Source organism: Phaethon lepturus, unplaced genomic scaffold (assembly GCF_000687285.1).
Source record: "Phaethon lepturus isolate BGI_N335 unplaced genomic scaffold, ASM68728v1 scaffold34153, whole genome shotgun sequence".
In the NCBI taxonomy this organism is placed as follows: domain Eukaryota; kingdom Metazoa; phylum Chordata; class Aves; order Phaethontiformes; family Phaethontidae; genus Phaethon; species Phaethon lepturus.
Window position 1 is genome coordinate 1,129 of NW_010530458.1, and position 11,589 is coordinate 12,717.

Genomic DNA, 11,589 nt, shown 5'->3' on the forward strand with positions numbered 1-11,589 from the left:
CCAGTTTTTCATTTTAAACAGCTTCTGATAATTCAAACATCCCCCTGGTGCTTTCTATGGTGAGTGAGTTATAGTCCTTTTTGTACTTTACTTGCTTCCCAAAGGGATATTTGCTTTTTATCTGTGGCCCCAAACTGTGTAGCAAACCAACTGAGGCTAATAATATAAGCTCATAACTTAACATAGCGAGAAATCTAAAACAGTAAAGAAAGTGAAAACTTTTTATAAGAAATCCTGCAGCAATTTTGATCTGTTGTAAGCAAAGATAAACACTGAGACAGAGATTACATTTTCGAAGTGGAACAGCAGAACAGTATTTCAAACAAATCATCGTACAGCTTAAAGGTTATTTTGTAAGCTGCACTTGCTCTTTTAAAAGATACTGTCTTTTGAAGTCAAATGAACTGTGTAAGAACTTCTACAGGAACGCTATTGCAGGGCAAATCTTTTAGTCAGGGCTCTGGTTGGTTCAATGAAGAGCCAAGTATTTAGAAGTGCTGTCTCAAGGGCATGTTGAGATATTTATTATTCAACAGCTGTATGATCAACTGTATGCACTGTTACGTCAGGATGCCCAGGTCATGGGCCAAATGCTCTCCTAGTCCTTGGTGTACATACACTCACTCCGTCTCCTTCCCCTGAGATACAGGGACTCCTGCTTTAATCCTTAGTTACGTCTTTATGCACACAACTGGATGTGTGGGGCGGGCCTTCGCCCCACGAGTGAGAAAATACAAAAAGCACAAAATGTCTTTGTCTCACACAGGGATTATCCGCAACCACTGCAGAGCTTCAATGGCTGCCTGTTAGTAAAGCCCTTGAAGTGAAAATCATCCCCAAAGTGGAGAACAGGAGGGTTATGATCCCTTAACTCACCTGCTGCCGTATCCTGTGGATGCAGTGTTGGAGTTACAGGGAGCTCTCCATCTTCCTAAAACATTCAAGATGTATGATATTGCTGCTGCAATAGTGAAGTTTCATACTGTCTCTAGCAAAGGAAGCTGACTGAGATGCTATATCATCTGTTTAAATACAACCAAGGGCTTCAGAAATGACTAGCAGTTGATAAACTTGACTTATTCCTGAGAACAAGTGTAGTTTCCTTCAGTCTGCCTCAAATTCAGCCTGCAGAATCCATGAGCTACTTGAGCTTCATAAGGAGAAAAAGGCTCAGCACTTAGTAAGAGAGGGAAGGAGTCAGGGACTGCAGCATATGGGGCAGTTAACGTCTTGTGGGCTTGGTGTCTATGAGACATCTATGCCTTTTGGAGATGTTTTGGAGACAGGAAAATGTGGACATTTTGCTATGACCTCACTTTGTGTGGTGTGCCATGGCTGGTTGGTATAACTTGGCCAATTTCCCTATCAGACTGTATCAGAATCCCTGGTGCTGAATAGGGCTTGGTCATTTGGGGTGTCTTCTGCTTATTTAAAACTTTTGGCAATTGGCCACCAGGTACCTGTTCTTCAAAGTTAAGCCTTTGTTGTGGTTTAGCCCCAGCTGGCAACTAAGCCCCACGCAGCCGCTCGCTCACTCCCCCATGGTGGGACGGGGCAGAGAATTGGAAGTGTAAAAGTGAGGAAACTCATGGTTTGAGATAAAGGCAGTTTAATAGGGAAAGCAAAAGCCGCGCACCCAAGCAAAGCAAAACAAGGAATTCATTCACCACTCCCCATGGGCAGGCAGGGGTTCAGCCATCTCCAGGGAAGCAGGGCTGCATCATGCGTAATGGTGTCTTGGGAAGACAGACGCCATCACTCCGAATGTCCCTCCAGCCCTTCCTTCTTCTTCATCCCAGCTTTATATACCGAGCATGACGTTATATGGTATGGAATATCTCGTTGGCCAGCCTGGGTCAGCTGTCCTGGCTGTGTCCACCACCAGCTTCCTGTGTACCCCCAGCCTGCTCGCTGGCAGCCCAGCACGAGAAGTTGGACTGTCCTTGACTGCTCAGCAACAACTGAACACATCGGGACATTGTCTACATTTTCTCATCCCAAATCCAAAACACAGTCTCACACTAGCTTCTGTGAAGAAAATTAACTCTATCCTGACTGAAACCAAGACAGTCTTGGTAGCATGCTTCTTCCGCTGAGAAGCAACAGAGGAAGCCGTTACTTTTTCTCCTCAGGCAGGAGAAGCTTCCTGTCCACAAGGGCAGCGGGGACAGCTTACTCAGGAGGACACAGGGTCTGTCTACAGTGCGTTGGAAATAACCTAGGCATTGACGATGCTGACTGGTAGTCTGGGGCTCAATAGTTATTTCAGCCCTATGATTTTGTTTGCAATGGCCTGATTCAATTTTAGTCTGATGCTGTAAATCTAAGGACCTTCTCTGACAATAAAACTCTCAAATCTCGTTTCATTCAGCTTTTACAAGCCCAAGCGTTCTCAACGCTCATCATTGTCTCTTTTGGCTAATTGGCATTTTTCTGTGTTGTTTTTGACCATTTCTGCAAATGCCAGTGAAATATTTGGAGGAGTTAAAAAACAAATGACCACCTCCACCCACCCCCACACCCACATTCCCAAATGGACAATCTCAATAATTCATCCTTGGTTAATCTTAGAAAAAAAATTTGGGGGCCTTCAAAATTACTAAAACATTTGCTAAAGCATGTCATTCAAATTTACCCTACAATAGCTTTTATCCTGGCCCTTCTTCTCTTAAGCCTCGCAACACTGAAACCTTAGTACAGTCAAGTTTTTAAATAATAACTTAATTCCAGAAGAGGGAGAAACATTAGACTAACACAATTAGGTGAGTGGAAAGCATTTTTTTCCCTCGGGCACCTCTGGAAAGTGATACTATATCGTGTTAAAAACCATAAGCTGTTGTCTCAGGCGGAATCAGGCTGGGCTGGTGTTTGCGTGGGCCACGGGAGGGAGAACTGCAGCCGGCGCAGCGAGCCCGGTGGGGCGTGCGTCGATGGCATCGCTCTGAGTCACCGGGGGCCCAAAGACCAGCCGTTGCATGATGGCACACGTGTTGCTGTTGGGTGAGGTTTAAATGAGATCCTGAGCCTTTCAGCACCTTTATAGCTATTATTTCTTTCTTTTTATGCAGGTATAGGTATGTCTCTGTGTGTATGTAAAAGTCAGTGTTTTGGCTTAGCTCCTTTGAGGAGAGCTACAACTGCCGATGTGAAATCCTTGCAGCTTCAGTGGGGCCTGATTTCTCACTGATGAAAAGGTGAGGCGATTTGGGGAAATCCATGTACAGCTTTTGCATCCTTTTTGTCATGGGGTGGCTGCAGATCCTGCCTGCTGGCAGTCTCTACGATGCCCGTCTCTAGGAGCCAGTGAACTTAGAGACTGGACTCTGACAGAGCAAAGAGTGCTCTAAGCGCAGCAGGAGAAACCATGGGGTTTAGTCTGGCTGCAGGAACGGTGGGTGGGGAAAGAGCCTCAAACAAGGTGTTTTTTTCAAGGGGTTTGAACAGACACTTCATGGACTGTAAGGAAGAAGCAGTGACTCATCTTCTGCATTTGGGAAAGTCAGGTGAGGGAAAACGGGACTGGCAGCAGGGCTCAAGAGAGGGGAGAGCAGAATGCAAAACCTTAACAGCAGGGAAAGGACCCCGAAAACAAGAATGCTCTAGGAAAGCTGTCAGGGCAAGCATTTATCGTATTGTTATCTAATTGGATCTCAGAACAGTTTCACGTTTGTCCCGCATGAGCTGAAGCGCGGCCCCGGCACGCTGTCGCAGGACAGGCAGTTCTGGGAGCACTGCCCAGCGTCGCAGCCAGCAGCAGGGCTGCCCTGCGCTATTTTTATTAAGGCCGTGTCTAAACAGGGTTTTAAAAAGGCTGAAGGGAAGCAACCCTGCTGTCTAACAGAGTCCCTGCAGCAAGAGCAGGGCTTCAGGAGGGGCAGGTATGCTCCAATCTGATCAGCAACTGCTGCCCTAAAAAGGGGACAATTTTTCACAGTGGTCTGGTAAAGATGCCTGATGGTGGTGAAGAGGAGGAGCAGGGGTGGTAGAGAAGATGAAAACATGACAGCGTTCGCAGGGAGAGCCTTGGTGATCCTGGCTGAATGTCTCATCAGTCCCAGGAGCTCCTGCGTCTTGTGCTGAAGAGTTTTGTATTCATCCAGCTTCATTCCACTGAACCTTGAATGATCCCAGATTTCAAATTTGTCCTATTTAAAGTTTAGGAACAGTTCTAATGCTTTGTAGGAGCCTAATCTTTAACGTGGTCTCTTCTGAGAATGGCTCACCATGTTACTTTTCCACCTTATAGGAAGAAGCCAGTGGTATTTCTTCAGCAAGACAATTTCAGATATTGAATACAACATTTACTCAAGTTTACTCTTTTTTCCTTAAGGGATAAAATTAGTAGGGTCCTAACACTGGATAATGTACTGTATGCATAAATGACAAGCTTTCAGGTTGATCTAATTACCAATGCCAAACCACATAAAAATAACAAGTTGCCAGAAAACACAAATCCTACATAGATTTGACAGGTGAGAAGGGAAGAAGGATGTAACATGCAGGTCTATCAGCTGTAAGCTTCAGACACATAAGTTGTTTTAATCTAGCAAATCTTGATTGTTAAAGCCAGCAGGGAAAAACCTGTCTCTCATTTCACTGCATGGTTTGGTTGTGCAACATCTAATGTGAAATGGCTCAGTATCTTCTCAGGCTACTCCTTCCAGAGAAATTTTATTAAAATAAGCTTTGATCTGGTAATCATTTTATGTCTCAATTAATACTGGGTTGAATATATAATAGTAGCAGTCTCTTCAGACAGTTTGAATCGCACTGCAAGCAAAGCATGTCAAGTTTTACCAAAGGAAAACCGTATATTCTGTTTGGCTTTACAATATCCAGACTAAGTAGAAACACTGTGAGTAAACTCATTCTTGAGGCTTCATTGCAATATGGCACTTGTACTAACCTTGGATCTCATGACACATCTCTGCTGGGAATGCAGCATCCCTTGACGAGCTTACCATTCTGAATCCAAGAATATTTGCAAGCCAGGGGCAAAGGCCCAGACTAAGATGCAAAACTGAAGCAATAGGTGAATACCTCTCTTGAGTTCTTCATGTCTGATATTAGTTTAGAAGACATTGTCTTGCAGGAGTGCCTGCAAATGCAAATATTGTTTGGCAATGTTTAGGTCTTGTGGATTTAATGGCCAAATAAATACATTTCCAAACACCTGCAAATATTGTCTGCTGTGCTTTGTAAAATTGGAAATAGCTCATTGGCAGATGGCACGAGCACATCGTTAGTATTAACAGACCCATACGTACAGAAGGAGAACAGGTAACTTCTGCTTGTAATTAAGCTAATCACAGAGGCAGCAGAGAGCTCCTGTCTGATCAGGATTACTGCTTAAACTCCAACTACTAGGCTGCACCAATGGAGCAAATACTTGCCTTGGCGTTTGATGCTCCATACAGCATCACATGCTTTGGGGTTTCCCTGGAGTGGTTTGTGGCCACGTCCCACTCATGCAGCTCTGTTCCACTTCAACAGGTTAGTCTGCAGGTCTGCTGTAAAGCCAAATAATTTAGTTATTACCAAACAGTCATGTATTTAAAAACCCTGACATAAAGCCTTAAAAGCTCTTCATTTTTTTCTGCTAATTTTTACATCTTTTTCTTGCAGCTCAAGTTCTCAGCCATTATTGATTACAGTAACTTTTCATAGTTCTATTCTACTTCTTTCAGCTCCATTAACCCTTTAATTCCCTTGTGAGCTTTGGTATCAATCATCATAATGAGAAATATTTACCAAAAAAGCAGGAAATTTAGAGATACAAGAGACTAGACATTGGCAATTGGTTGTGAACATCTTTACGCCTTGTTAGCAAGCCACAGGAAATTTGCTAGGAATATACATTTCTGTAGGGGAAGCGAGGGTTGCAAGGTGCACCTGAAAACAACCTGGGAATGTCAGAGGAAAATTGCATTTGCTGAAGTTTTGAACAGCAGCTCCAGGTTGGCTCTCTTTTGGAAGACTTTTGAAGTGCAGATTAAATTATTCCAGATGATGACAAAAACCCTCTGTTAAGAAAACAAAAGGTCTGGGCTTTCAGCCACTTCAGTGTTGTTGGTTTTGTGCCTGGAAAGAACCCTGCACCCATTCACTACTGCTGCTGCTGCTCCTCTGGAGTGCCCCTTTCTTTCTCATACAATCCCTCTTCCAAGGATTTTTCACCTTCTTTATCTGGGTTGTGGTTTTTTCCCCCCTTAGCTGCATCCTGACTTCACCGCAAAATTAGCAGTAATTCTGCCAGCGTGCTCTTTTTTCCCCTCTGCCCTTGCCCAGGGGGCTGGATAGCGAGTGTCCTCTTTTTATGGGAGCACAGAGCGGTTTGCGTTGGGAAAGACACTCAAGGTCACCGAGTTCCAACATCCCCCCCCGCGCAGCGAAAGAGGGATTCCGTCCCTGGGTGGGCTCGAACCACCAACCTTTCGGTTAACAGCCGAACGCGCTAACCAATTGCGCCACAGAGACTCCCTGCGGGCGCTGCTTTGTACCTTGCTGACGGGGGTTCCAGCTTGTCAGTGGCCCTGGCACCCGTGGACCCCTCTCCTGCCAGGCTGAGTCCTGGTCGCCGTTTGGCAACTGACTCTTCTTTTCCGGTCTGGTCATGGGCTCCGTGGGCAAGGCGAGGCGCCAGGGAAGGGCTACGGCGGCGGGGTTCGGGTTAGCCTTACCCAGCCGTGCGCCTCGCCGAGGGGCGTGAGCAGCAGTCTCTGCCTTCGGGGGTTGAACACGCTGCTTTATCAAACCCAGAGCTTTTGATCCAGGCGGCTGTTGAAGAAGGAGGGGACTGTGGAACAAAGCAGGACCAAATCTAAGTTTCCCCCCGAACCTGAAGTGTCAGCAGGCAGGTTAATTCTGCACTGGAAACCTCGATGCCTTGCTAAGTGTGAGCAGGTGTAGAGGAGCTCTCACAACCGTCCTTGCTCGGGAAAGCAAAGGTGTTTTAAGACTTACCTGCACGGTAGCAGCTGGCAAAGGCAAGGTGACATCGGTAGAGATGGGTATGACTGAAGTGCCTCCTCAGCAAGGACTAACCTACTTGTAGCGGAAGCTGCTAAAATACGATCTGGTCAACTAAGCTTTAGCAATTTCCTCTGGTTATAACGGCAAAAAATGTGATTGCTCTTACAGCCGCATCATGCTGTGTTTGCCATTGGGACAGCGATAAAGGAGTTCTGGCAGGCAGTGCAGATGTGCCCTCGTAGTTGTAAGAGTTGTTGGTGATATTCGGAAAATAAGACTTACTTATTTTTTTTCCATGTGCAGGGTATGTGAGCAGCGAATCCCAGGCACTGAGCGTTTTCTCTCTTGATTTTATTTGCTAGCTGCTACAGATGAGACCGTACTTAGTTTCACCATTTCCTGTTTTAGTATTGGGGTATAGTTACTGCCAGCTAAAACAGCAGATCCTTTAAAAGTTAAAACATCATCTCTGGTATCTTCCCAGACCTGTACTTCTAAACAGAGCATGGTTTCAGGCCCCAGCCTGGAAGCGCATCAGTACAGAGCTGGCTGCGCTGAGCACAGCACGCTAGTGCTCGTGTCCCCATTTCGGGTCTTGCCCGTCTCCTGTGATATTCCTCCTCCTTTCACCCACCCACACCTGTGGATTCCCCCCCCGCTGTGCTCGGGGAACATAAATTCAAAGGAGGTGAGAACTTGGCCGAGGGTGTCGGAGCTGACCTGTTTCGCCCCTTGTCGCCGAAGCGGGCAGGGAGGAAGCCGGCCCGCGGTGCGCACCTCTGCTGGGGAGCCTCACCGTGCCGGGAAAGAAAACGAGCTCGTCTCTATTTCTCCCAACTCTGCATTTCGATATGACTGCTGTCTTTACTCTTGCATGCGATGTTTAATTTCTGAACTTGCCAAGTTGTTACCTTTTCCCCAGAATCATCGGACCTTCTTTAAAGGGTGAAATGGTTTTATTGCCCTTGGAGAACGCTGCAGAGTTTTTGCATTCATTTACGGCAGAGCATGAGATTACAGACTTTCAGCCACAGAAAGGGACATGGGTATCTGTCCTTCAAGTACGGATTTTAAAGTAAAAGATGCTTTGTCTTGCCTGCAGGGGTACAGAAGCAATGAAAAGCGAATGCTGTAGTTTATTAATCAAAATTTCTTGTTGTAATGAAGGTGATTTTTTTCCTCCATCTGATACCTTGGGAGGAGGGGGAAGAGGAGTACAGGCAGTATTAAGCTTATATTCTAATTTTTACTGTAAAAGTTCCACATGGATACATATATTTTAAAGACCAGCTTGCATTTTCAGACAGAAATGGCCTGGTACTGTGCAAAGGGATGAATGTTATTCTTGTAATACTTTTTAAAGTTAAGATTTGGCCCAAATAACTAATTCTCAAGTAAATACCTCAGCTCTTCATATCAAGATGGAACAATCACTTCAGCTTAAACACAGGAAATGTTGGGCATAATAGCCATTACTTGCACAGATCTTGTTAACAAGAACATAATTTCCTAATCATTCCCTTGAAAGTAAACCCAGATGATAGAAGCATAGTTGAGCTCCTGCCAAACACCTCAAGAACTCGGATTTCACACCCAGGCTCCTGCAGGAGTGCCAGGATAACCTCAACTATTCAGTGAAAAAAAACCTTAAGCGCTATGCTTATAATTCCTTATACTTATATTTTAAATACAAAAACTCTCGGTTGGGATAGTACGAAAGCTTGAGTAAGAAAGAAGAGTGCAGACCTTTAGGTGTGTTTGTATCACACACCAAGGCAATATATAACTTTGTTGGCAATATTGCCTTAGCGACAACATCTTAGTTCATCTCCCCATCCTCTTGAATTAAGCCTTGAGAAAAAAGAAAGTTGACTTCTTTTTTTTAAGATGTAGAGTAGTTAAGAGGACAAAAGAACACATTCTGTTTTCTATTGGTGGTCATCCCTCCACAGTGCAGATGTGTTTGATTTGATAAGGCATGCAAAGGGCTTTGATCTTGCATCATCTTCATGACGTAAGTGATGAAAGCAGGAGCCTTCACTGGTGGGGAAGGCTCAGGAGGTTATGCAAGTGGAAATTGCTACAAGTCCATAGAAGTGTTGGTTTTAAATATAATGCATCTTTAATACAAATAAACACAAAAAGCTGTTAGACTTCTCTCAGGTTGCTACAGCAGTGCTTTTAAAAAGTGAACAACAAAAAAAGCAAGCTCACCCACTAAATGTTTGTAGACCCTGTTGCAGGAACTGCAAATACTAGAGACAACTTTATTTATCTACATTTTTCCCATTAACTTGTGAAACTATCAACTAGTCATCTACTTTTTTTTTTTTAAACAGAACACGTGACAAGTTGACAAAATTATTCCTTGCTCCAGAGAAGTTTTTTATAGGCTCTCTGGGTTTCTAAGTGGGATGAAGGGTGGAGCTAGTCATTTAGCCACACCCATGGTGAGGTTTATAAAAGGAAGTTTTCTAGGGGAAGCTCTTTTCTACTAGTCTATGACAACTAGCAGTTTTATTTAATAGGGTTTTCTCTTTAAAAAAAAAAAAAGTCCTACTATGTCAAGGTCTCATAAAGGTTCCAATAGTGGGGATGCTCCTCTAAATGAATCTTTGAAACAACAAGGTAAGGTAAGTAATGGAGTCTGCTTTACTACTTTAGTTCATTTTTACACATAATATTTCTGTGGCAGAGAGCTGAGTATTACTGTGATTTCAAAGGTCGGTATTTTCTCTGCCATGTATAATTGGAGTTTTGTTCTCTGTAGTTTTGTATTCCTGTAACACTAATTCAAATGGAGAAAAAACAACCCTAAAAAACCCATACATTAGAGTTTGGAGAGATTGCTATTTGTCATAGGGTGGTCAGGCTTTTGAGACTGATGACTTTGAGGGCTAATTTGCACCTGTCCACAGCACTAAGGTTAATGTGGTTGTTGTAATTGTGCTGCTGTTTGTAAGTCACACCAATATTAATTTCTCATGCATACAAACAAAAGATATGCTATGCTTTATTGCACAATTGCTGTGACTTAGTCATGACTTTGTGATACACTCAGGAATCCTGCTATAATTTTTGGTTTATACTGTTATCACAGTTTCCTTAGGTATACATACAAACAATTGCTTATAAGTTACTCTGTTCAGCAGAGGTCTCATGAGTTACTGTGGATGTCCCTCAATGAGATTAGGTGCTAGAAAGGTTTGTTTGCTACTGAACACAGGTGTTCATGCTGGTATAATAATTCTGTGGACAGGTCTGTATCAGTTTACACAATGACTGGGTGAAATATTTTATAATCATCAACTGAAGTCAAAAGCGATCACAACAATGTAGGGTGTGTAGCATTGATGTGTCAAGAATGCCGGTCAGCATAAAAAAAATACCTATCGCATTACACTGGTTGCCTAGCTCTGGACTTATTGCTGGTGTGACGGTAAAGCAGCTCTGTAAGGAATTGGAGAGAGGGGAATGAACCTTGAAAATACTTTTTAGGAGCTCCTTACAGGCCTCTGGGAAAATAGAAGAAAGTCTAAACTTCTTTGAAAACTTGATAAGCAAACAGAGACAAGTGTCTTAAAAGTTAACTTTTTCCTCCAATTACTTGAACTGTGCATAACCAGATCAGAGTAATAAGTCTTCTCTTGTGACCCTTCAATTGAGAAGGAGTAGAAGTCACTAATATTTTTGTTACTCACTGCACCCAAAACATGGGAAGTGTGAGGGTCACTAGTCTACTAGTTATAGTAGTAGTATACTAGTATAGTCGTATACTAGTATAACTACCACATGCTGCAAAAATAACCAAAGTATTGGATTCCACAAAACTGGTGGTGTGGATAGGTTCTCTTTTTGAAGCTGTACACAAAACTGTGAATTAATGTAGCTGTCAAAAAGCTGACTGATGGCCCCTTGGGCAAAATGGTATGACGTAAGTTGGAGAGGCTGTCAGAGCATTTTGACTTTGTGTGATTAGTAGACATGAGAAAATAAATGCATCTTGTGCTTGAAGAGACACATTTTCCACCTTGATAATGCTGCGGTTTTTCTTTGGAGCTTTTGCTGTCAATATTAAACTTGTAGGATGCTTAAACTGAACAGTGTGGTCATTTCTGCTTTTTACCATGTGTTTTTACTGATACGTAACGAACTGTGGCTGTGCTGGATTGTGGTGAGAAGAGTCTTGTCTGACAGCATAGCTGTCTCCTGCAAGGGAGTCCCCTTGGCTTTATCTGCTGCCATTCTTCCGGGAGGTTGACATGCTGCAGTTAGATTGTTCATAGGTATTTTTAAGTCCATTGCATTTATTTTAAGTGCCTGATGTAGACCAAACTGTTAAAAAATATCTGCTGTTATCTTTTTTTGTATTAGTACACTAAATGGGAAAGATGAAGGAAGAAGAAAATACTGTCAATACTGGCAGAGAATCTCAGATATCTTTGCTCTTGGATACTTTTGGATGGGTTTTTTGAATCAGGTGGAAAGTTTGAGCTTTTTCAAGTAGGTAATGTAGAGTGAGTTACTTCTTGACATCGCTGCATAGCTTAACATGTGTTTGTAAATTTGGTCACCCCTCTAAGCAGGGATTAAAGTGACTTCTGTCATTTTGTGACT

At 43.4% G+C, this 11,589-nt stretch overlaps 1 non-coding gene across 1 annotated transcript; it reads right to left on the reverse strand.

The window, feature by feature from the left end:
* Nucleotides 1-6,403: 6,403 nt before the first annotated feature.
* On the reverse strand, nt 6,404-6,477 carry TRNAN-GUU. The gene has a single exon. It is a non-coding gene; the product is annotated as a tRNA-Asn (tRNA).
* Between the last annotated feature and the right edge of the window lie 5,112 nt (nt 6,478-11,589).